We start from the raw sequence: 24,528 nt of genomic DNA on the forward strand, positions 1-24,528 counted from the left end.
GATGAACAATGAATACATTATTGCAGCTCCTCTATTAGACACATGAAACAGGAGGATCTGACTGAACAGTTAAAGCAATACCACAGCTCATAGTAGTTCTGCAATATACATGAACTAGATGGCTCAGGATGAACAATGATATATCGCAGTCCTGAGTCATTCTGGAATCTCTATATTTTCAGTATTAAATTCCTGAACCAGCCTGCTCAGGATGAGCAATACTTTACTGGAAATTTTATAGATTCACTATATATATGAACCAGGAGGCCCAGGATGGATGAACAAGGTTATACTGCTGCCAATATTAGATGGAAGTTTTAAAGCTGAAGCATTATATACATGAATCAGGAGGCTCAAGATGACCAATGCTGTACTGCGGCTGATAGTAGTTCTGGAAGTTTTTATACTCATGAACCAGAAGCTCAGGATGAATAGTGCTGTACTGTGGCGGAAAGCAGTCCTGGACGATGTATTGGGTCAGGTTTACATTTAAGAACCAGGAGACACAGGATGAACAATGTCATACAGCACCTGATAGTAGATCTGGAAGTCGAATAATTTCAGGAACCAGGAGGCTCAGGATGAACAGCTCTTCTGCAGCTGATATTTGTTCTACAAGTTTTATAGTTTTAGCATTATGTATATACACACACACACACACATACATGAACCAGTAAGCTCAGGATGAGCAATGCTATACATTGCAAACCACAGTAGTCCTGTGAGCTGAATAATTTCAGCATTATACACATGAACCAGGAGGCTCTAGATGAACAATGCTCTACTGTGCGTGATAGTAGTTATGGAAGTTGTATAGCTAGTGTGAGTATATACACATGAACCAGGAAGCTCATGATGAGCAAGACTTTACTGTGACAGAGTAGTAGGAGAAGTTTTATAGTTTACATAATATACTTATGAAACAGGAAGCCCTGGATGGGCAGCGCTCTCCTGCAGCTGACAGTAGTTATGGAAGTTCTAAAGCTGCAGCACTATATACATGAATCAGGAGGGCTCAGGATGAGCAATACTATGTAATGTAGCTGGTAGTAGCTGCCGATAGTAGAATCATGAACCAAGAAGCTCCTGATGAATAGTGCTGTACTGTGGCTGATGGCACTACTGGATGTTGTTTAGGGCCCTATTATATTTATGAACCAGGAAGTTCAGGATGAACAACGATATACTGCACCTGATGGTAGTTCTGGACGTTTTATAGTTTTGGCATTATATACATGAATCAGGAGGCTCAGAATGAGCAATTCTACATTGAAGCTGATTGGAACACTGGAAGATCTAGATTTTCATTACTGTATACATGAACCAGCAGGCTCGGGATGAACAATGCTATATTGCGGATCACAGTAGTCGATCTGGAAATGTTTCAGTAGAAGACTCATGAATCAGGAGGCCAAGGATGAACAATGCTAATATTGGAAATTGCATAGTTTCAGCAATAGGACCATGAACCATGAGGCTCAGGATGAACACTACTATACTGCAGGTCACCGTAGTTGATCTGGAAATGTTTCAGCATAAGATTCATGAACCAGGTGGCTCAGGATGAACAATTTTATATTGTCTGATCTTTTGCATGCCTCGTCATGCCACAATGTGGCTGCGGTCTATGGGGGGCCCCCAGGAATAGCTCCTTAAAGGGGATTCAAGAAAACAATCAGGAACATTCTTTAGGGTCAATCAGAGCTGCAGACAAAGAGTCGGTCACAGGAATGGAAGGGTTAAGGCACTTCGGCGGCTCCCTGTGGACCCCTATGCTGCGGAGATGATGAGGCCGGGGCTTTCCCGCATGCAGTAATGGATACAGATATTCTTCAGGCTCCTTCCCGTCATGGCTGAGCCCGACGGTCACAGGTCGGCTGGCGCAGGCTCACTCCCCTCTCCCCATTACCAGACCCGCCGATCGATGCCAACAATTGGACACTTGGGTGCAAATTCTAATCGGAGCTCCCCCTGCTGGTCAAAAAGTAATAAATCCGAAATATTGGTAAAATTTGCTGCATACATTCTTATTATCAGTGCAGTCAGAAAAGGATCTGTCAACAGCAACACAATGTAAAGGGAAACCTCACCCAACAGTCAACAGTCGCAGAGCTGACAAATGCCGGGCTCCGCGTTTTGTTTCGCAAGTGGCGGTGGCGCAGCAATGCGGTTTCCTGTACGATAAAGCCGATTTCCCACCGGCATTGTGCCAGGAAAAAAGAAAGGACCAGTCACCCAGCGCCATTATAAAAGGGACGCCATGCCGGGGTTTTCTTCATTTTCCCGTTGTGGCGTTTCTTAGGTTTTCCTTTAATTCTTTGCTTTACGTCTGATAGAAGGAGACTGTATGGAAGGGGCGGATACCCGAGACACGGCGGCCGCTGAGGGTACAGGGGTATTCTTTAATAACGAGGGCGCAAAAGAGCGGAGGAAGGGCGTGGCGTCGCGACACAGAGAGCGGAGGAAGGGCGCGGCGTCGGGACACAGAGCGGAGGAAGGGCGCGGCGTCGCGACACAGAGAGCGGAGGAAGGGCGCGGCGTCGCGACACAGAGAGCGGAGGAAGGGCGCGGCGTCGCGACACAGAGAGCGGAGGAAGGGCGCGGCGTCGCGACACAGAGAGCGGAGGAAGGGCGCGGCGTCGCGACACAGAGAGCGGAGGAAGGGCGCGGCGTCGCGACACAGAGAGCGGAGGAAGGGCGCGGCGCCGCGACACAGAGAGCGGAGGAAGGGCGCGGCGCCGCGACACAGAGAGCGGAGGAAGGGCGCGGCGCCGCGACACAGAGAGCGGAGGAAGGGCGCGGCGTCGCGACACAGAGAGCGGAGGAAGGGCGCGGCGTCGCGACACAGAGAGCGGAGGAAGGGCGCGGCGTCGCGACACAGAGAGCGGAGGAAGGGCGCGGCGTCGCGACACAGAGCGGAGGAAGGGCGCGGCGTCGCGACACAGAGAGCGGAGGAAGGGCGCGGCGTCGCGACACAGAGAGCGGAGGAAGGGCGCGGCGTCGCGACACAGAGAGCGGAGGAAGGGCGCGGCGTCGCGACACAGAGCGGAGGAAGGGCGTGGCGTCGCGACACAGAGAGCGGAGGAAGGGCGCGGCGTCGCGACACAGAGAGCGGAGGAAGGGCGCGGCGTCGCGACACAGAGAGCGGAGGAAGGGCGCGGCGGCGCGACACAGAGCGGAGGAAGGGTGCGGCGTCGCGACACAGAGCGGAGGAAGGGCGCGGCGGCGCGACACAGAGAGCGGAGGAAGGGCGCGGCGGCGCGACACAGAGAGCGGAGGAAGGGCGCGGCGGCGCGACACAGAGAGCGGAGGAAGGGCGCGGCGGCGCGACACAGAGAGCGGAGGAAGAGCTTGGACGCAAAAGAGTGGAGGAAGAGCGTGGCGTCGCGACAGAGAGAGCTCATCTGGTCTCATATGCGAGTCCGGGCCACATAAATCTAGTGTGTATGGTCACCTACAGGACGATGTGATGATATAACGCCAGCCTACATCTGTGTGCGGATCCCTCATGTCACACTCCACTATCGGCCACTAGAGGGCGCCCTGAGACTTCTGATCTGTAGGTATGTCTGGGGATATGAGGAATTTACTACAGGAGAAGGAGACAGAAGAAAGTTCAGTGCTCCTTCCCGGAAACTACGACTCTCAGAGCGAGCACCTGACACGTGAAGTCCCTCCGCCGCTCCTCCCCACATCTTTTGGGTGTGACCTTACCAGTTAAATGGTGTCTCATGAGGTCGTGTGACTGTGACTCAGCGTCTGAGAAAAAACAACAACCACACGACAAAATACTAGCACCAAAAAAATACTAGCACTACGTCACAAAGTGCAAGCACAACTACTACTCTCAGCATTCACAAATAGAGAGCGGAATGCCGCTGTAGGGCGAGGGAGAAAGAAAAAGAGGGGAAGAAAGTGCCCAAAACAGGAAGAACGAGAGAAAAAGACAGAGGTAAAGAGAAGCTAGAGAGCAGATGGCGTGAGAGAAAAATAGGGGGAAAAAAGAAAGATGGCGAGAAAGAAAAAGAGCTGGGAATAAAGAACAGTAGAAAGATGGCGAGAAAGAAAAAGAGCTGGGAATAAAGAACAGTAGAAAGATGGCGAGAAAGAAAAAGAGCTGGAAAGAAAGAACAGTAGAAAGATGGCGAGAAAGAAAAAGCTGGGAATAAAGAACAGTAGAAAGATGGCGAGAAAGAAAAAGAGCTGGAAAGAAAGAACAGTAGAAAGATGGCGAGAAAGAAAAAGCTGGGAATAAAGAACAGTAGAAAGATGGCGAGAAAGAAAAAGAGCTGGAAAGAAAGAACAGTAGAAAGATGGCGGGAAAGAAAAAGAGCTGAAAAGAAAGAACAGTAGAAAGATGGCGAGAAAGAAAAAGCTGGAAAGAAAGAAGAAAAAGTTGGGAAGAATGAAAGATGGCGAGAGAAAAAGAGTGGAAAAAAAAGATGTGACAGAGAAAAAGAGCTGGAAAGAAAGAACAGGAGAAAGATGGTGAGACAGAAATAGAGCTGGAAAAAAAGTGCAGAAAAACAGCTGAAAAAAAGCAGAAGAAAGATTACGAGAGACAAAAAAAAGAGCAGAAGAAAGAAAGATGGCAAGAGAAAAAGCTGAAAAAGAGCAGAAGAAAAAGATTGTTAAAGGGGGAAAAAAAACAGAAGAAAGAGCTGGGAAGAAAGAACAGAATACAGATGGCAAGAGAGAAAAGCTGAAAAGCAAGTGCAAGAAAGAAAGGTAGCGACAGGGAAAAAGAGCTGGAAAGAAAGTGCAGAAAAAAGGTGGCGAGAGAGAAAAAGAGCAGAAGAAAGAAAGATGGTGAGAGGAGTGGAAAAGAGCTGGAAAAAAAAAGTGTCGAAGAATAAAAAAGATAGCAAGAGAAAAAAAACAGCTGGAAAAAAGTCAGAAGAAAGAAAATGAAAAAGACAGAACGACAGTCAGAAAGACAAAGTGAGAAAGAAAGAGCATGAGAGAGCTAGTAAGACAGCAAGAGACAGAGCAAGTTAGAGCGAGAGTAAGGCCTCATTCAACAGTCAACTTTTGTTGTGTGTGTTCTATCCACATTTTTCACACAGCACAAGAAACAGTAAGAATGAGAAAGCATAACAAAGAAAGAACAAACAATAGAAAGGCAAAGTGAGAAAGAGCGAAAGCAAGAGAGAAAGATTGTCTGAGGAAAAAAAGAAAAAAAAGAGTGAGAAAAAATAGTGAGAAGAGAGAAAGAGAAAAAGCTAGAGAGCGAGAGTAAATAAAAAGAAAGTGGTAAAGAGCAAAGGAAAGCAGAGAAAAAAGTGAGAATGAGCATAAAAGGGTTAGAATTAGAACAACAGAGAAAGAGAACACAAGAAGAAGAAAAAAAGAGAAAGAAAAAAATCTGTGGAAAAGAGAGAGAGAGTCAGCCTCGGCCACCCGATTACGACATCACTGTAGAAAGATCGACATCAGCCCCCGCCACCCAACTACGACCTCACTGTAGAGGAATCAATGTCAGTACCCGGCCACCCGACTCAACATCACTGCAGAGGAATCGACGTCAGCCCCGGCCACCCGACTACGACATCACTGTAGAAAGTTCAATGTCAGCACCGGCCACCCAACTACGACCTCACTACAGAGGAATCGACGTCAGCCCCCTCCACCCGACTACGACATCACTGTAGAAAGATCGACATCAGCCCCCGCCACCCAACTACGACCTCACTGTAGAGGAATCAATGTCAGTACCCCGCCACCCGACTCAACATCACTGCAGAGGAATCGACGTCAGCCCCGGCCACCCGACTACAACATCACTGCAGAGGAATAGACATCAGCCCCCTCCACCCGACTACAACATCACTGCAGAGGAATCGACATCAGCCCCCTCCACCCGACTACGACCTCACTGTAGAGAAATCGTCGTCAGTACTCTGCCACCTGACTACGACATCACTGCAAAGGAATCAATGTCAGCCCTTGCCACCTAATTTAAATATGTAATTACAAAGGATAAAAAACCTTGAATTGATTAATACAGATAATAAAGTATGATGCCAACAAAAGTGCCCCCCAAACACAGTATGATACCCCCACAGTGAATTCCTCCACAGCACGATGACCCTACTGTACCCCCCCAGCAAAGTATGGTGACCCATCACAGTATGATGCCCCAACTGTGATCCCCACACAGCATAATGGGCCCCACATAGTGTTCCATACAGTATAATGGGCCCCACATAGTGCTTCATACAGTATATTGGGCCCCACATAGTCCTCCATACAGTATAATGAGCCCCACATAATCCTCCATACAGTATAATGAGCCCCACATAGTCCTCTATACAGTATAATGGGCCCCACATAGTCATACATACAGTATAATGGGCCTCACATAGTCCTCCATATAGTATAATGAGCCCCACATAGTCCTCTATACAGAATAATGGGCCCCACATAGTCCTTCACACAGCATAATGGGCCCCACACAGTCCTCCATACCCTCCACCCGACTACGACCTCACTGTAGAGGCATTGACGTCAGCCCCGGCCACCCGACTACGAGCTCACTGTAGAGGGATCGACGTCAGCCCCCGCCACCCGAATACGGCCTCATTGTAGAGGGATCGACGTGAGCCACGGGCACTCTACTAACTAGGACCTCACTGCAGAGGGATCGACATCAGTCCCTGCCACCTGACCACGACCTCACTGTACAAGGATCACAGCTTGCCCCTGCCACCCAACTACGATCTCACTATAGAAGAATGGACGTGATCCCCGGCCACCCGACTATGACCTCACTATAGAGGGATCAACATGAGACCCCGCCACCTGACCACAACCGCACTGTAAAAGGATCAAAGTCTGCCCCCACCACCCGACTACAATAGCCTTCGCCTCCCCCCTTATTACAACTCACTATGTGGGGGGGATTTACGTCAACTTCCGCCACTGACACTACGATCTCAATGTAGAGGAATCAACATCAGCTCCGGCCACCCATGAACTCACTGTAGTGGGATCGACATTGGCCCCCAGCTATGACCTCACTGCAGAGGAATCGAAAACAGCCGCGGCCACCCGACTACAACCTCACTGTAGAGGGATCAACGACAGCCCCAGCCACCCATGAACTCACTGTAGGGGTATCGACATTAGCCCCAGCTACGACCTCACTGCAGAGGGATCGACGTCAGCCCTGGCCACCCGACTATGACCTCACTGTAGAGGGATCGACGTCAGCCCCCACAACGACTCCACTGTAGAAGGATCAACGACAGCCCCCGTCACCTCACTACGACCTCACTGTAGAGGGATCAACGACAGCACCCACCACCCGACTACCACCCCACTACAACTTCACTAGAGGGGAATAGACTTCGTCGCCCCCCCTTATTACAACTTACTTTGTGGGGGGGATTGAAGTCAACTTCTTCCACTGACACTATGAACTCGCTGTGAGGAGAATCAATGTCAGCCCCCGCCACCCAACTACTATCTCATTGCAAAGGGATCGACGTCAGCCCCTGTCACCCGACTACAACCTCACTGCAGAGGAATCGGCGTCAGCCCCCGCCACCCGACTACGACCTCACTGCAGAGGAATTGACGTCAGCCCCGACCTCCTGACTACGACCTCACGGTAGAGGGATCAACATCAGCACCGGCCACCCCACAATGACCTCAGAGTAGAACGATCAAAGTCCACCCTGACTACAACCTCACTGTAGGGGGATCAACATTAGCCCCAGCAACCAGACTACAACCTCAGTGCAGAGGGATCGACATTAGCTCCGGCACCCTGACTACGACCTCACTGTAGAAGGATCAATATCAGCCCTGGCCAGCCAGCTACAACCTCATTACAGAGCGATAAACGTCAGGCCTGGCCACCCGACTACGACGTCATTGTAGAGGGATCGACGTGAGCCACGGTCACTCGACTAACTAGGACCTCACTGCAGAGTGATCGACGTCAGTGCCCCCCACCCTGCTATGATGTCACTACAGAGGGATCAATGTCTGCCCCCGCCACCCAACTACAACCACACTGAAGGGGAACAGACTTCGTCCCCCACTTTTTACAACTCACTATGTGGGCATCAAAGTCTGCCCCGGTCACCCGACTACGACCTCACTGTAGAGGAATCTACGTCAGCCCTGGCTACGACCTCACTGTAGAGGGATCGACTAAAGCAGGGTTCCCCAACTCCAGTCCTCAAGGCCCACCAACAGGTCATGTTTTCAGGATTTCCTTAGTATTACACAGGTGATAATTGCATCACCTGCACAGGCAATAATTCCATCACCTGTGCAATACTAAGGAAATCCTGAAAACATGACCTGTTGGTGGGCCTTGAGGACTGGAGTTGGGGAACCCTGGACTAAAGCCCTGGCCACCCGACTACGACCTCATTGTAGACAGATCGATGTGAGCCACAGCCACTTGGATAACTAGGACTTCACTGCAGAGTGATCAACATTATCCCCCGCCACCCAGGTACGTCCTCACTGCAGAGTGATTGACGTCATCCCTAGCCATCCGACTACAAACTCACGGGAGAAGGATCAACATCAGCCCCCTCCACCCGGCTACAACCTCACTGCAGAGGGATCGACATCAGTCCCTGCCACCCGACCACGACCTCAGTGTAAAAGGGTCAAAATCTGCCACCAGACTATGACCTCACAGTAGGGGGATAGACTTGATCCCCGGCCACCCGTCTATGACCTCCCTGTAGAGGGATCAACGTGAGCCTGAGCCACTCGACTATGACCTCACCGGAAAGGGATCAATGTCAGCCCCCATCACCCGACCAAGACCTCACTGTAAAGGGATCAAAGTCTGCCCCTACCACCAGACTACAACCTCAATGGAGGGGAATAGACCTTGTCCCCCCTGGATTGAAGTCAATTTCTGCCATTGACACTTTGATCTTGCTGTGGTGGGGGGAACCAACGTCAGCCCCCTCCACCCGACTACGACCTCACTATAGAGGGATCAACGTCAGACCAGGCCACCCAACTACAACCTCACTGTAGAGGGATCGATGTCATCCCCGGCCACCCAACTACGACCTATCTGTAAAGGGATCGACGTCAGCCCCGCTCACCCGACTTCCTCACATTAGAGGGATCAAAGTGAGCCCCAACCTCCTGACTACGACCTCACTATAGAGGGATCAATGTCAGCCCCCCCTCCCCACCTCACTCTAGAGGGATCGATGTCTGCCCCAACCACGACCTCACTGCAGGGGAATCAAAGTCTGACCCTGCCACCTGAATACAACTTCTCTGTAGGGGAATTGGCTTCACTACCACCTACTAAAACTCACTATGTGGGGGGAATGACGTCAATTTCGGCCACTGACACTATGACCTTGCTGTGGAGGGGGATCGACGTCAGCCCCCGCCACCTGACTACGATCTCACTGTAGAGAGGATCGACGTCAGCCCCCACCACCCAACTACGATCTCACTGTAGAGGGATTAACGTCAGCCCCCGCCACCCGACTACGATCTCACCGTAGAGAGATGGACGTCAGCCCCCGCCACCCAACTACGATCTCACCATAGAGAGATGGACGTCAGCCCCCGCCACCCAACTACGATCTCACTGTAGAGGGATCGACGTCAGCACCCGCCACCCGACTACGATCTCACTGTAGAGGGATGGACGTCAGCCCCCGCCACCCGACTACGATCTCACTGTAGAGGGATGGACGTCAGCCCCCGCCACCCGACTACGATCTCACTGTAGAAGGGTCGACGTCCGCCCCCGCCGCCCGACTACGATCTCACTGCAGAGGGATGTACATTAGCCCGCGCCACCTGACTATAACCTCACTGTAGGGGGATAGACTACACCCCTACCTATGTGGGGGTGATTGACGTCAACTCCCGCTACTGTAACTATGACCTCGCTGTGGGGAGGGGGAGGGGAAATCGCCATGTTGCACTTGTACAGCAGAAAACTCCTTAGGATTAATGGACTGTTAATTGCGATGTCGGAGGCCGGAGTGGGATTAACGTCCGCTGCCGTCTGGCAGATATTGATCCTGCTCGTCTTCCGCTGACCTCTTGTCGATAAAGCATTGTACTGGAGAGTGATAGCCGCCTGCGGATTACAACACTCGGGGGAGGGGGAACGTCATGTTCCCGACTCATGTGTGGCTTTAATCCAGTGAGTAATGGAGATCACATCTGATTGGGCATCAACTGTGTGATCGACCAATCTCAAGCCAAGGATAGATTGATACATTGTAACAAAACTATCATGACGCAGGCGATTGGTGCTGCCGACGCGTTTTGCTCACCGAGGATTTTCTCGGCTGGCTGCAATTGTAACAAAACCTCAGCTTTGAGCAGAATTTATGTGACCAAACATTTGAATAATGGCTGGTTATCGTGACTCCACTGGGTGAGAACGTAAGATCGGGCATATTGAAATCGAACATGCCCGATCCTTCTTTTTCCCTGCTTCCAGGTGTCCCCCATACATATCAGACTGTCGGTCAATCCTGAGAGGAGACCAAAGGAATCGACGATCACAAGATCTTCATTGTTAACCCGACACAGCGACATACATCCAGTAGTGGCCATTACTGGTATTGCACCCCGAGCTGATGGCGCACTACCACGCGTTTCATCCCGGCTGAATGTGATGGCTGCAGGCGATCTGTGCAGACAGCAGGGAAGGGATTCTCTAATGTGAGAAGGAAGTGTGTGGGAGTGCAGGATTAACCCCTCCGCTCCCAGGCAGGAGCACAACGGAGCGATGCCGTGATCGAGAGACGGGGACGATTGCATCCAGTCAAACGCAGCGGCCCAAATCTCTGCCCATCCTGACTGTTTGCATCCGCCTGATCTTTCCTGTTAATCACTGACAGCAAGCAGAGCTCTTGGAAAACCGGACCGGAAATGTCGCAGAACGTTTCACCTTGCAGGTGGAAAAATGAAGATCTTTCGCTTGCGCCCCCAAACTCACTGACCATTATGCAAAATCAGGGGGCTTGCTAAAAAAGTGCAATGTCTCTTTAAAATTACACTTTAAAAAAAGTTTCTAAAAAGTTTGAAAATTAGTTTAAAAAAAAGTTTAAATAGAAACTATAAAAACAAATAATAATATGGGCAATTATGGAATTTCCTCCATAACTGGAATCTAATGTAGGGTCGGAGGACGGGGAGGGGTGCGCCTCGCTTTCAGGCCTTTTTTTAGGAAACGGTCGCCCCGGTTACCTGTTGCCGAGAAACGGTTTTGTGTCACTGATGACGGGAGGGGGAACGAGGCTCCCTTAACCCCCGCTCAGCCAAGCAGAAGACACCCACGGGGGAAACCGCGCAGCGGCAGCAGACGCCTTTTATAGATGGAGGCATTATCTCTGCATGGGAGAGGGAAGGAGGGATGAGGGGGACGTTCAGTGAGCACGGCGGCAATTAGAGCAGAAGAAGAGGGCAGCAAAGAGCAGAGGATATGGAGGCGGCCACGTGCGGCACTCCGCATATCCAGGGTGCTAAAGGGGCTCCGAGCCGGGCACCAACATGTTCTACACCCGTGTTTACACTCCAACTTGTGGCTTTTGTAGCGGTTGCAAAACTACAACTCCCAGTATTCCCTGACAGCCAGTGCATATATTGTTTCCATCCGCTGACTTAAGCATTAAAAAAATTGCATTAGAAAGATGCTGATGTCGTTGCATAAAAGCGAGAAATCCCTATAATGGCCGTTATTATAGGAGCGCTGGTCGGGGTAGAGAGGTAGCACACACACAGGTTGGCTCCTGCCCGCTCTACAGCCCAGTGGGGCGAGGATTACGCTCCAGTATGGGCATGAGGGTGTCATTCAGAGCCAGGTCTCAGGCACAGGCCTGTACAGAGAGCAGCTGATACTGTGCCAGCAGCCAGGACAAGTCCCAGTGGGGGCGCCAACTATTCAGGAGGAAGCAGAAATCAACACCGGCCGCAACACGTTACTATAGCGGCCATATTGGCGGTTAGTTTTTGGCATAAGGAGCGGTTCTAGGTGGGTTGGGCAATTGTGCACTGACCGATGCTGCAAAAGGAGAGGTGGCAGAATCCACTCCCAGCACAGGACTAAGGCTAACAGCAGAGCTGTCAATCACAAGGTAGCCCCGCCCACCACCAGCTGCAGAGCAGAAGTGTCAATCACAAAGTAGTCCCACCCACTACGGGCTGCAGAGCAGAACTGTCAATCACAAGGTAACCCCGCCCACTACAGGGCTGCAGAGCTGAACTGTCAATCACAAGGTAGCCCCGCCCACTACAGGGCTGCAGAGCAGAACTGTCAATCACAAGGTAGCCCCGCCCTCTACGGGCTGCAGAGCAGAACTCTCAATCACAAGGTAACCCCGCCCACTACAGGGCTGAACTGTCAATCATTATGTAACCCCGCCCACTACAGGGCTGCATAGCAGAACTGTCAATCACAAGGTAGCCCCGCTCACTACGGGCTGCAGAGCACAACTGTCAATCACAAGGTAGCCCCGCCCACCACCAGCTGCAAAGCAGAAGTGTCAATCACAAAGTAGTCCCACCCACTACAGGCTGCAGAGCACAACTGTCAATCACAAGCTAGCTACGCCCATTACGGGCTGCAGAGCACAACTGTCAATCACAAGCTAGCCCCGCCCACTATGGGCTGCAGAGCACAACTGTCAATCACAAGCTAGCCCCGCCCACTATGGGCTGCAGAGCACAACTGTCAATCACAAGCTAGCCCCACCCACTATGGGCTCCAGAGCACAACTGTCAATCACAAGGTAGCACCGCCCACCACAGTAACCAATAGGGGACTTTGAGTCCACTGGCACATGGGGCACGTTTTTTTTACTCCCCCCTCCATCCTTTGCAGCGCAGTGAATATTACTCTTGGCGGACAGAAATAGATGTAATGGCGGTAATGAGCCCGGTATACGGCGCCCGCGCACACACCTCCGGGAGCTGAGACATTTCATTCACACTTCCAGGAGCCGTCAAGTCATATTCACAGCTCAGGGTCACGGGAAAAAGAAAAAAAAGAAAAAGTAAGGGAGACGTCCAGGAACGAGGGAGCAGATGACGCGGGAGGAAAGCAGAGGTGGGTGAAGCTGGTGCTACGACGCAAACACCGACCACTGCAACAGCTGAAGAAAAATGGAGAACTTCCCCCAACAGTGGGGAACACAGGGAGACCCCAATGTGGCCCCTATCACACAATGTTACCCAGCTGTATGAGACACCCAAATGGTAAACCTGCCTGGTTACGGGAGCCTGGACGAGCGTGCATGTGTACAGAGGAGTCGGGAGAGGCAGCAGTAGGCCAGGCCAGGCCAGGCCGAGCGTGCATGTGTACAGAGGAGCCGGGAGAGGTAGCAGTAGGCCAGGTCGAGCGTGCATGTGTACAGAGGAGCCGGGAGAGGTAGCAGTAGGCCAGGCCAGGCCGAGCGTGCATGTGTACAGAGGAGCCGGGAGAGGCAGCAGTAGGCCAGGTCGAGCGTGCATGTGTACAGAGGAGCAGGGAGAGGCAGCAGTAGGCCAGGTCGAGCGTGCATGTGTACAGAGGAGTCGGGAGAGGCAGCAGTAGGCCAGGAGAGCGTGCATGTGTACAGAGGAGCCGGGAGAGGTAGCAGTAGGCCAGGCCGAGCGTGCATGTGTACAGAGGAGTCGGGAGAGGCAGCAGTAGGCCAGGTCGAGCGTGCATGTGTACAGAGGAGCCGGGAGAGGTAGCAGTAGGCCAGGCCGAGCGTGCATGTGTACAGAGGAGCCGGGAGAGGCAGCAGTAGGCCAGGTCGAGCGTGCATGTGTACAGAGGAGCAGGGAGAGGCAGCAGTAGGCCAGGTCGAGCGTGCATGTGTACAGAGGAGTCGGGAGAGGCAGCAGTAGGCCAGGAGAGCGTGCATGTGTACAGAGGAGCCGGGAGAGGTAGCAGTAGGCCAGGCCGAGCGTGCATGTGTACAGAGGAGTCGGGAGAGGCAGCAGTAGGCCAGGTCGAGCGTGCATGTGTACAGAGGAGCCGGGAGAGGTAGCAGTAGGCCAGGCCAGGCCGAGCGTGCATGTGTACAGAGGAGCCGGGAGAGGCAGCAGTAGGCCAGGTCGAGCGTGCATGTGTACAGAGGAGCCGGGAGAGGCAGCAGTAGGCCAGGTCGAGCATGCATGTGTACAGAGGAGCCGGGAGAGGCAGCAGTAGGCCAGGTCGAGCGTGCATGTGTACAGAGGAGCCGGGAGAGGTAGCAGTAGGCCAGGCCGAGCGTGCATGTGTACAGAGGAGCCGGGAGAGGTAGCAGTAGGCCAGGTCGAGCGTGCATGTGTACAGAGGAGCCGGGAGAGGCAGCAGTAGGCCAGGTCGAGCGTGCATGTGTACAGAGGAGCCGGGAGAGGTAGCAGTAGGCCAGGCCGAGCGTGCATGTGTACAGAGGAGCTGGGAGAGGTAGCAGTAGGCCAGGCCGAGCGTGCATGTGTACAGAGGAGCCGGGAGAGGCAGCAGTAGGCCAGGTCGAGCGTGCATGTGTACAGAGGAGCTGGGAGAGGCAGCAGTAGGCCAGGCGAGCGTGCATGTGTACAGAGGAGCTGGGAGAGGCAGCAGTAGGCCAGGTCGAGCGTGCATGTGTACAGAGGAGCTGGGAGAGGCAGCAGTAGGCCAGTCGAGCGTGCATGTGTACAGAGGAGCCGGGAGAGGTAGCAGTAGGCCAGGCCAGGCCGAGCGTGCATGTGTACAGAGGAGCCGGGAGAGGTAGCAGTAGGCCAGGCCGAGCGTGCATGTGTACAGAGGAGTCGGGAGAGGTAGCAGTAGGCCAGGCCGAGCGTGCATGTGTACAGAGGAGTCGGGAGAGGTAGCAGTAGGCCAGGCCGAGCGTGCATGTGTACAGAGGAGCCGGGAGAGGTAGCAGTAGGCCAGGTCGAGCGTGCATGTGTACAGAGGAGCCGGGAGAGGTAGCAGTAGGCCAGGCCAGGCCGAGCGTGCATGTGTACAGAGGAGCCGGGAGAGGCAGCAGTAGGCCAGGTCGAGCGTGCATGTGTACAGAGGAGCAGGGAGAGGCAGCAGTAGGCCAGGTCGAGCGTGCATGTGTACAGAGGAGTCGGGAGAGGCAGCAGTAGGCCAGGAGAGCGTGCATGTGTACAGAGGAGCCGGGAGAGGTAGCAGTAGGCCAGGCCGAGCGTGCATGTGTACAGAGGAGTCGGGAGAGGCAGCAGTAGGCCAGGTCGAGCATGCATGTGTACAGAGGAGCCGGGAGAGGTAGCAGTAGGCCAGGCCGAGCGTGCATGTGTACAGAGGAGCCGGGAGAGGCAGCAGTAGGCCAGGTCGAGCGTGCATGTGTACAGAGGAGCAGGGAGAGGCAGCAGTAGGCCAGGTCGAGCGTGCATGTGTACAGAGGAGTCGGGAGAGGCAGCAGTAGGCCAGGAGAGCGTGCATGTGTACAGAGGAGCCGGGAGAGGTAGCAGTAGGCCAGGCCGAGCGTGCATGTGTACAGAGGAGTCGGGAGAGGCAGCAGTAGGCCAGGTCGAGCGTGCATGTGTACAGAGGAGCCGGGAGAGGTAGCAGTAGGCCAGGCCAGGCCGAGCGTGCATGTGTACAGAGGAGCCGGGAGAGGCAGCAGTAGGCCAGGTCGAGCGTGCATGTGTACAGAGGAGCCGGGAGAGGCAGCAGTAGGCCAGGTCGAGCATGCATGTGTACAGAGGAGCCGGGAGAGGCAGCAGTAGGCCAGGTCGAGCGTGCATGTGTACAGAGGAGCCGGGAGAGGTAGCAGTAGGCCAGGCCGAGCGTGCATGTGTACAGAGGAGCCGGGAGAGGTAGCAGTAGGCCAGGTCGAGCGTGCATGTGTACAGAGGAGCCGGGAGAGGCAGCAGTAGGCCAGGTCGAGCGTGCATGTGTACAGAGGAGCCGGGAGAGGTAGCAGTAGGCCAGGCCGAGCGTGCATGTGTACAGAGGAGCTGGGAGAGGTAGCAGTAGGCCAGGCCGAGCGTGCATGTGTACAGAGGAGCCGGGAGAGGCAGCAGTAGGCCAGGTCGAGCGTGCATGTGTACAGAGGAGCTGGGAGAGGCAGCAGTAGGCCAGGCGAGCGTGCATGTGTACAGAGGAGCTGGGAGAGGCAGCAGTAGGCCAGGTCGAGCGTGCATGTGTACAGAGGAGCTGGGAGAGGCAGCAGTAGGCCAGTCGAGCGTGCATGTGTACAGAGGAGCCGGGAGAGGTAGCAGTAGGCCAGGCCAGGCCGAGCGTGCATGTGTACAGAGGAGCCGGGAGAGGTAGCAGTAGGCCAGGCCGAGCGTGCATGTGTACAGAGGAGTCGGGAGAGGTAGCAGTAGGCCAGGCCGAGCGTGCATGTGTACAGAGGAGTCGGGAGAGGTAGCAGTAGGCCAGGCCGAGCGTGCATGTGTACAGAGGAGCCAGGAGAGGTAGCAGTAGGCCAGGCCGAGCGTGCATGTGTACAGAGGAGCCGGGAGAGGCAGCAGTAGGCCAGGTCGAGCGTGCATGTGTACAGAGGAGCCGGAAGAGGCAGCAGTAGGCCAGGCGAGCGTGCATGTGTACAGAGGAGCCGGGAGAGGTAGCAGTAGGCCAGGCCGAGCGTGCATGTGTACAGAGGAGCTGGGAGAGATAACAGTAGGCCAGGCCAGGCCGAGCGTGCATGTGTACAGAGGAGCCGGGAGAGGTAGCAGTAGGCCAGACGAGCGTGCATGTGTACAGAGGAGCTGGGAGAGATAACAGTAGGCCAGGCCAGGCCGAGCGTGCATGTGTACAGAGGAGCTGGGAGAGATAGCAGTAGGCCAGGCGAGCGTGCATGTGTACAGAGGAGCCAGGAGAGATAGCAGTAGGCCAGACCGAGCGTGAATTGTACAGAGGAGCCGGGAGAGGCAGCAGTAGGCCAGGTCGAGCGTGCATGTGTACAGAGGAGCCAGGAGAGGTAGCAGTAGGCCAGGCCGAGCGTGCATGTGTACAGAGGAGCCGGGAGAGGCAGCAGTAGGCCAGGTCGAGCGTGCATGTGTACAGAGGAGCCGGGAGAGGCAGCAGTAGGCCAGGTCGAGCATGCATGTGTACAGAGGAGCCGGGAGAGGTAGCAGTAGGCCAGGCCGAGCGTGCATGTGTACAGAGGAGCCGGGAGAGGCAGCAGTAGGCCAGGTCGAGCGTGCATGTGTACAGAGGAGCTGGGAGAGGCAGCAGTAGGCCAGGCGAGCGTGCATGTGTACAGAGGAGCTGGGAGAGGCAGCAGTAGGCCAGGTCGAGCGTGCATGTGTACAGAGGAGCTGGGAGAGGCAGCAGTAGGCCAGGCGAGCGTGCATGTGTACAGAGGAGCTGGGAGAGGTAGCAGTAGGCCAGGCGAGCGTGCATGTGTACAGAGGAGCCGGGAGAGGTAGCAGTAGGCCAGGCCAAGCGTGCATGTGTACAGAGGAGCCAGGAGAGGTAGCAGTAGGCCAGGCCGAGCGTGCATGTGTACAGAGGAGCCGGGAGAGGCAGCAGTAGGCCAGGTCGAGCGTCCATGTGTACAGAGGAGCCGGGAGAGGCAGCAGTAGGCCAGGCCGAGCGTGCATGTGTACAGAGGAGCTGGGAGAGGTAGCAGCAGGCCAGGCCAAGCGTGCATGTGTACAGAGGAGCCGGGAGAGGTAGCAGTAGGCCAGGCCAGGCCGAGCGTGCATGTGTACAGAGGAGCCGGGAGAGGTAGCAGTAGGCCAGGCCGAGCGTGCATGTGTACAGAGGAGCCGGGAGAGGTAGCAGTAGGCCAGGCCGAGCGTGCATGTGTACAGAGGAGCCGGGAGAGGTAGCAGTAGGCCAGGCCGAGCGTGCATGTGTACAGAGGAGCCGGGAGAGGTAGCAGTAGGCCAGGCCGAGCGTGCATGTGTACAGAGGAGCCGGGAGAGGTAGCAGTAGGCCAGGCCGAGCGTGCATGTGTACAGAGGAGCCGGGAGAGGCAGCAGTAGGCCAGGTCGAGAGTGCATGTGTACAGAGGAGCCGGGAGAGGTAGCAGCAGGCCAGGCTGAGCGTGCATGTGTACAGAGGAGCCGGGAAAGATAACAGTAGGCCAGGCGAGCGTGCATGTGTACAGAGGAGCCGGGAGAGGTAGCAGTAGGCCAGGCCGAGCGTGCATGTGTACAGAGGAGCTGGGAGAGATAGCAGTAGGCCAGGCGAGCGTGCATGTGTACAGAGGAGCTGGGAGAGATAACAGTAGGCCAGGCCGAGCGTGCATGTGTACAGAGGAGCTGGGAGAGATAGCAGTAGGCCAGGCGAGCGTGCATGTGTACAGAGGAGCCAGGAGAGGTAGCAGTAGGCCAGACCGAGCGTGCATGTGTACAGAGGAGCCAGGAGAGGTAGCAGTAGGCCAGACCGAGCGTGCATGTGTACAGAGGAGCCGGGAGAGGCAGCAGGCCAGGTCGAGCGTGCATGTGTACAGAGGAGCCGGGAGAGGCAGCAGTAGGCCAGGTCGAGCGTGCATGTGTACAGAGGAGCCGGGAGAGGTAGCAGTAGGCCAGGCCGGGCCGAGCGTGCATGTGTACAGAGGAGCCGGGAGAGGTAGCAGTAGGCCTGGCCGAGCGTGCATGTGTACAGAGGAGCCAGGAGAGGTAGCAGTAGGCCAGGCCGAGCGTGCATGTGTACAGAGGAGCCGGGAGAGGCAGCAGTAGGCCAGGTCGAGCGTGCATGTGTACAGAGGAGCCGGGAGAGGCAGCAGTAGGCCAGGTCGAGCGTGCATGTGTACAGAGGAGCCGGGAGAGGTAGCAGTAGGCCAGGCCGAGCGTGCATGTGTACAGAGGAGCCGGGAGAGGTAGCAGTAGGCCAGGCCAAGCGTGCATGTGTACAGAGGAGCCGGGAGAGGTAGCAGTAGGCCAGGCCGAGCGTGCATGTGTACAGAGGAGCTGGGAGAGATAGCAGTAGGCCAGGCGAGCGTGCATGTGTACAGAGGAGCTGGGAGAGATAACAGTAGGCCAGGCGAGCGTGCATGTGTACAGAGGAGCTGGGAGAGATAGCAGTAGGCCAGGCTAGCGTGCATGTGTACAGAGGAGCCAGGAGAGGTAGCAGTAGGCCAGGCCGAGCGTGCATGTGTACAGAGGAGCCGGGAGAGGCAGCAGTAGGCCAGGTCGAGCGTGCATGTGTACAGAGTAGCCGGGAGAGGCAGCAGGCCAGGTCGAGCGTGCATGTGTACAGAGGAGCCGGGAGAGGTAGCAGTAGGCCAGGCGAGCGTGCATGTGTACAGAGGAGCTGGGAGAGATAGCAGTAGGCCAGGCTAGCGTGCATGTGTACAGAGGAGCCAGGAGAGGTAGCAGTAGGCCAGGCCGAGCGTGCATGTGTACAGAGGAGCCGGGAGAGGCAGCAGTAGGCCAGGTCGAGCGTGCATGTGTACAGAGTAGCCGGGAGAGGCAGCAGGCCAGGTCGAGCGTGCATGTGTACAGAGGAGCCGGGAGAGGTAGCAGTAGGCCAGGCCGAGCGTGCATGTGTACAGAGGAGCTGGGAGAGGTAGCAGTAGGCCAGGCCAAGCGTGCATGTGTACAGAGGAGCCGGAAGAGGTAGCAGTAGGCCAGGCCAGGCCGAGCGTGCATGTGTACAGAGGAGCCGGGAGAGGTAGCAGTAGGCCAGGCCAGGCCGAGCGTGCATGTGTACAGAGGAGCCGGGAGAGGTAGCAGTAGGCCAGGCCGAGCGTGCATGTGTACAGAGGAGCCAGGAGAGGTAGCAGTAGGCCAGGCCGAGCGTGCATGTGTACAGAGGAGCCAGGAGAGGTAGCAGTAGGCCAGGCCGAGTGTGCATGTGTACAGAGGAGCAGGGAGAGGCAGCAGTAGGCCAGGTCGAGCGTGCATGTGTACAGAGGAGCCGGGAGAGGCAGCAGTAGGCCAGGTCGAGCGTGCATGTGTACAGAGGAGCCGGGAGAGGTAGCAGTAGGCCAGGCCACGCCGAGCGTGCATGTGTACAGAGGAGCTGGGAGAGGTAGCAGTAGACCAGGAGAGCGTGCATGTGTACAGAGGAGCAGGGAGAGGTAGCAGTATTCCAGGCCGAGCGTGCATGTGTACAGAGGAGCCGGGAGAGGTAGCAGTAGGCCAGGCCGAGCGTGCATGTGTACAGAGGAGCTGGGAGAGATAACAGTAGGCCAGGCCAGGCCGAGCGTGCATGTGTACAGAGGAGCCGGGAGAGGTAGCAGTAGGCCAGACGAGCGTGCATGTGTACAGAGGAGCTGGGAGAGATAACAGTAGGCCAGGCCGAGCGTGCATGTGTACAGAGGAGCTGGGAGAGATAGCAGTAGGCCAGGCGAGCGTGCATGTGTACAGAGGAGCCAGGAGAGATAGCAGTAGGCCAGACCGAGCGTGAATTGTACAGAGGAGCCGGGAGAGGCAGCAGTAGGCCAGGTCGAGCGTGCATGTGTACAGAGGAGCCAGGAGAGGTAGCAGTAGGCCAGGCCGAGCGTGCATGTGTACAGAGGAGCCGGGAGAGGCAGCAGTAGGCCAGGTCGAGCGTGCATGTGTACAGAGGAGCCGGGAGAGGCAGCAGTAGGCCAGGTCGAGCATGCATGTGTACAGAGGAGCCGGGAGAGGTAGCAGTAGGCCAGGCCGAGCGTGCATGTGTACAGAGGAGCCGGGAGAGGCAGCAGTAGGCCAGGTCGAGCGTGCATGTGTACAGAGGAGCTGGGAGAGGCAGCAGTAGGCCAGGCGAGCGTGCATGTGTACAGAGGAGCTGGGAGAGGCAGCAGTAGGCCAGGTCGAGCGTGCATGTGTACAGAGGAGCTGGGAGAGGCAGCAGTAGGCCAGGCGAGCGTGCATGTGTACAGAGGAGCTGGGAGAGGTAGCAGTAGGCCAGGCGAGCGTGCATGTGTACAGAGGAGCCGGGAGAGGTAGCAGTAGGCCAGGCCAAGCGTGCATGTGTACAGAGGAGCCGGGAGAGGTAGCAGTAGGCCAGGCCGAGCGTGCATGTGTACAGAGGAGCCGGGAGAGGCAGCAGTAGGCCAGGTCGAGCGTCCATGTGTACAGAGGAGCCGGGAGAGGCAGCAGTAGGCCAGGCCGAGCGTGCATGTGTACAGAGGAGCTGGGAGAGGTAGCAGCAGGCCAGGCCAAGCGTGCATGTGTACAGAGGAGCCGGGAGAGGTAGCAGTAGGCCAGGCCAGGCCGAGCGTGCATGTGTACAGAGGAGCCGGGAGAGGTAGCAGTAGGCCAGGCCGAGCGTGCATGTGTACAGAGGAGCCGGGAGAGGTAGCAGTAGGCCAGGCCGAGCGTGCATGTGTACAGAGGAGCCGGGAGAGGTAGCAGTAGGCCAGGCCGAGCGTGCATGTGTACAGAGGAGCCGGGAGAGGTAGCAGTAGGCCAGGCCGAGCGTGCATGTGTACAGAGGAGCCGGGAGAGGTAGCAGTAGGCCAGGCCGAGCGTGCATGTGTACAGAGGAGCCGGGAGAGGCAGCAGTAGGCCAGGTCGAGAGTGCATGTGTACAGAGGAGCCGGGAGAGGTAGCAGCAGGCCAGGCTGAGCGTGCATGTGTACAGAGGAGCCGGGAAAGATAACAGTAGGCCAGGCGAGCGTGCATGTGTACAGAGGAGCCGGGAGAGGTAGCAGTAGGCCAGGCCGAGCGTGCATGTGTACAGAGGAGCTGGGAGAGATAACAGTAGGCCAGGCAAAGCGTGCATGTGTACAGAGGAGCTGGGAGAGATAGCAGTAGGCCAGGCGAGCGTGCATGTGTACAGAGGAGCTGGGAGAGATAACAGTAGGCCAGGCCGAGCGTGCATGTGTACAGAGGAGCTGGGAGAGATAGCAGTAGGCCAGGCGAGCGTGCATGTGTACAGAGGAGCCAGGAGAGGTAGCAGTAGGCCAGACCGAGCGTGCATGTGTACAGAGGAGCCAGGAGAGGTAGCAGTAGGCCAGACCGAGCGTGCATGTGTACAGAGGAGCCGGGAGAGGCAGCAGTAGGCCAGGTCGAGCGTGCATGTGTACAGAGGAGCCGGGAGAGGCAGCAGTAGGCCAGGTCGAGCGTGCATGTGTACAGAGGAGCCGGGAGAGGTAGCAGTAGGCCAGGCCGGGCCGAGCGTGCATGTGTACAGAGGAGCCGGGAGAGGCAGCAGTAGGCCAGGTCGAGCGTGCATGTGTACAGAGGAGCCGGGAGAGGTAGCAGTAAGCCAGGCCAGGCCGAGCGTGCATGTGTACAGAGGAGCTGCGAGAGGTAGCAGTAGGCCAGGCCAAGCGTGCATGTGTACAGAGGAGCCGGGAGAGGTAGCAGTAGGCCAGGCCGAGCGTGCATGTGTACAGAGGAGCTGGGAGAGATAACAGTAGGCCAGGCCGAGGGTGCATGTGTACAGAGGAGCTGGGAGAGATAGCAGTAGGCCAGGCGAGCGTGCATGTGTACAGAGGAGCTGGGAGAGATAACAGTAGGCCAGGCGAGCGTGCATGTGTACAGAGGAGCTGGGAGAGATAGCAGTAGGCCAGGAGAGCGTGCATGTGTACAGAGGAGCTGGGAGAGGTAGCAGTAGGTCAGGCCGAGCGTGCATGTGTACAGAGGAGCTGGGAGAGGTAGCAGTAGGCCAGGCCGAGCGTGCATGTGTACAGAGGAGCCGGGAGAGGTAGCAGTAGGCCAGGCCGAGCGTGCATGTGTACAGAGGAGCCGGGAGAGGTAGCAGTAGGCCAGGCCGAGCGTGCATGTGTACAGAGGAGCCGGGAGAGCTAACAGTAGGCCAGGCGAGCGTGCATGTGTACAGAGGAGCCGGGAGAGATAACAGTAGGCCAGGCTAGCGTGCATGTGTACAGAGGAGCCAGGAGAGGTAGCAGTAGGCCAGGCCGAGCGTGCATGTGTACAGAGGAGCCGGGAGAGGCAGCAGTAGGCCAGGTCGAGCGTGCATGTGTACAGAGTAGCCGGGAGAGGCAGCAGGCCAGGTCGAGCGTGCATGTGTACAGAGGAGCCGGGAGAGGTAGCAGTAGGCCAGGCCGAGCGTGCATGTGTACAGAGGAGCTGGGAGAGGTAGCAGTAGGCCAGGCCAAGCGTGCATGTGTACAGAGGAGCCGGAAGAGGTAGCAGTAGGCCAGGCCAGGCCGAGCGTGCATGTGTACAGAGGAGCCGGGAGAGGTAGCAGTAGGCCAGGCCAGGCCGAGCGTGCATGTGTACAGAGGAGCCGGGAGAGGTAGCAGTAGGCCAGGCCGAGCGTGCATGTGTACAGAGGAGCCAGGAGAGGTAGCAGTAGGCCAGGCCGAGCGTGCATGTGTACAGAGGAGCCAGGAGAGGTAGCAGTAGGCCAGGCCGAGTGTGCATGTGTACAGAGGAGCAGGGAGAGGCAGCAGTAGGCCAGGTCGAGCGTGCATGTGTACAGAGGAGCCGGGAGAGGCAGCAGTAGGCCAGGTCGAGCGTGCATGTGTACAGAGGAGCCGGGAGAGGTAGCAGTAGGCCAGGCCACGCCGAGCGTGCATGTGTACAGAGGAGCTGGGAGAGGTAGCAGTAGACCAGGAGAGCGTGCATGTGTACAGAGGAGCAGGGAGAGGTAGCAGTAGGCCAGGCCGAGCGTGCATGTGTACAGAGGAGCTGGGAGAGATAACAGTAGGCCAGGCCAGGCCGAGGGTGCATGTGTACAGAGGAGCTGGGAGAGATAGCAGTAGGCCAGGCGAGCGTGCATGTGTACAGAGGAGCTGGGAGAGATAACAGTAGGCCAGGCGAGCGTGCATGTGTACAGAGGAGCTGGGAGAGATAGCAGTAGGCCAGGAGAGCGTGCATGTGTACAGAGGAGCTGGGAGAGGTAGCAGTAGGCCAGGCCGAGCGTGCATGTGTACAGAGGAGCTGGGAGAGGTAGCAGTAGGCCAGGCCGAGCGTGCATGTGTACAGAGGAGCCGGGAGAGGTAGCAGTAGGCCAGGCGAGCGTGCATGTGTACAGAGGAGCCGGGAGAGGTAGCAGTAGGCCAGGCGAGCGTGCATGTGTACAGAGGAGCCGGGAGAGGTAGCAGTAGGCCAGGCGAGCGTGCATGTGTACAGAGGAGCCGGGAGAGGCAGCAGTAGGCCAGGCGAGCGTGCATGTGTACAGAGGAGTCGGGAGAGGCAGCAGTAGGCCAGGCTAGCGTGCATGTGTACAGAGGAGCCGGGAGAGGTAGCAGTAGGCCAGGCGAGCGTGCATGTGTACAGAGGAGCCGGGAGAGGTAGCAGTAGGCCAGGCGAGCGTGCATGTGTACAGAGGAGTTGGGAGAGGTAGCAGTAGGCCAGGCGAGCGTGCATGTGTACAGAGGAGCTGGGAGAGGTAGCAGTAGGCCAGGCTAGCGTGCATGTGTACAGAGGAGTTGGGAGAGGTAGCAGTAGGCCAGGCGAGCGTGCATGTGTACAGAGGAGTTGGGAGAGGTAGCAGTAGGCCAGGCGAGCGTGCATGTGTACAGAGGAGCTGGGAGAGGTAGCAGTAGGCCAGGCGAGCGTGCATGTGTACAGAGGAGCCGGGAGAGGTAGCAGTAGGCCAGGCCGAGCGTGCATGTGTACAGAGGAGCCGGGAGAGGTAGCAGTAGGCCAGGCGAGCGTGCATGTGTACAGAGGAGCCGGGAGAGATGGCTGTCAGCAGTCGTGCATGTGAAAAAGCACTCTTCTTAAAGTGGCCTATTCTATCCAGAGTTTTTCTTAGTCTTTCACATTTGGATGGGGGAGGGGGGG

At 56.2% G+C, this 24,528-nt stretch overlaps 1 protein-coding gene across 7 annotated transcripts in view; it reads right to left on the reverse strand.

Annotated features, from left to right (window-relative positions):
- The window catches only part of CIC (capicua transcriptional repressor), a 98,711-nt gene that overhangs the window by 59,887 nt on the left and 14,296 nt on the right, over nt 1-24,528 (reverse strand). The window lies entirely within an intron of this gene.

The sequence above is a fragment of the Phyllobates terribilis genome, unplaced genomic scaffold (assembly GCF_046119375.1).
Source record: "Phyllobates terribilis strain yellow unplaced genomic scaffold, ASM4611937v1 Scaffold_12__6_contigs__length_324123572, whole genome shotgun sequence".
In the NCBI taxonomy this organism is placed as follows: Eukaryota; Metazoa; Chordata; class Amphibia; order Anura; family Dendrobatidae; genus Phyllobates; species Phyllobates terribilis.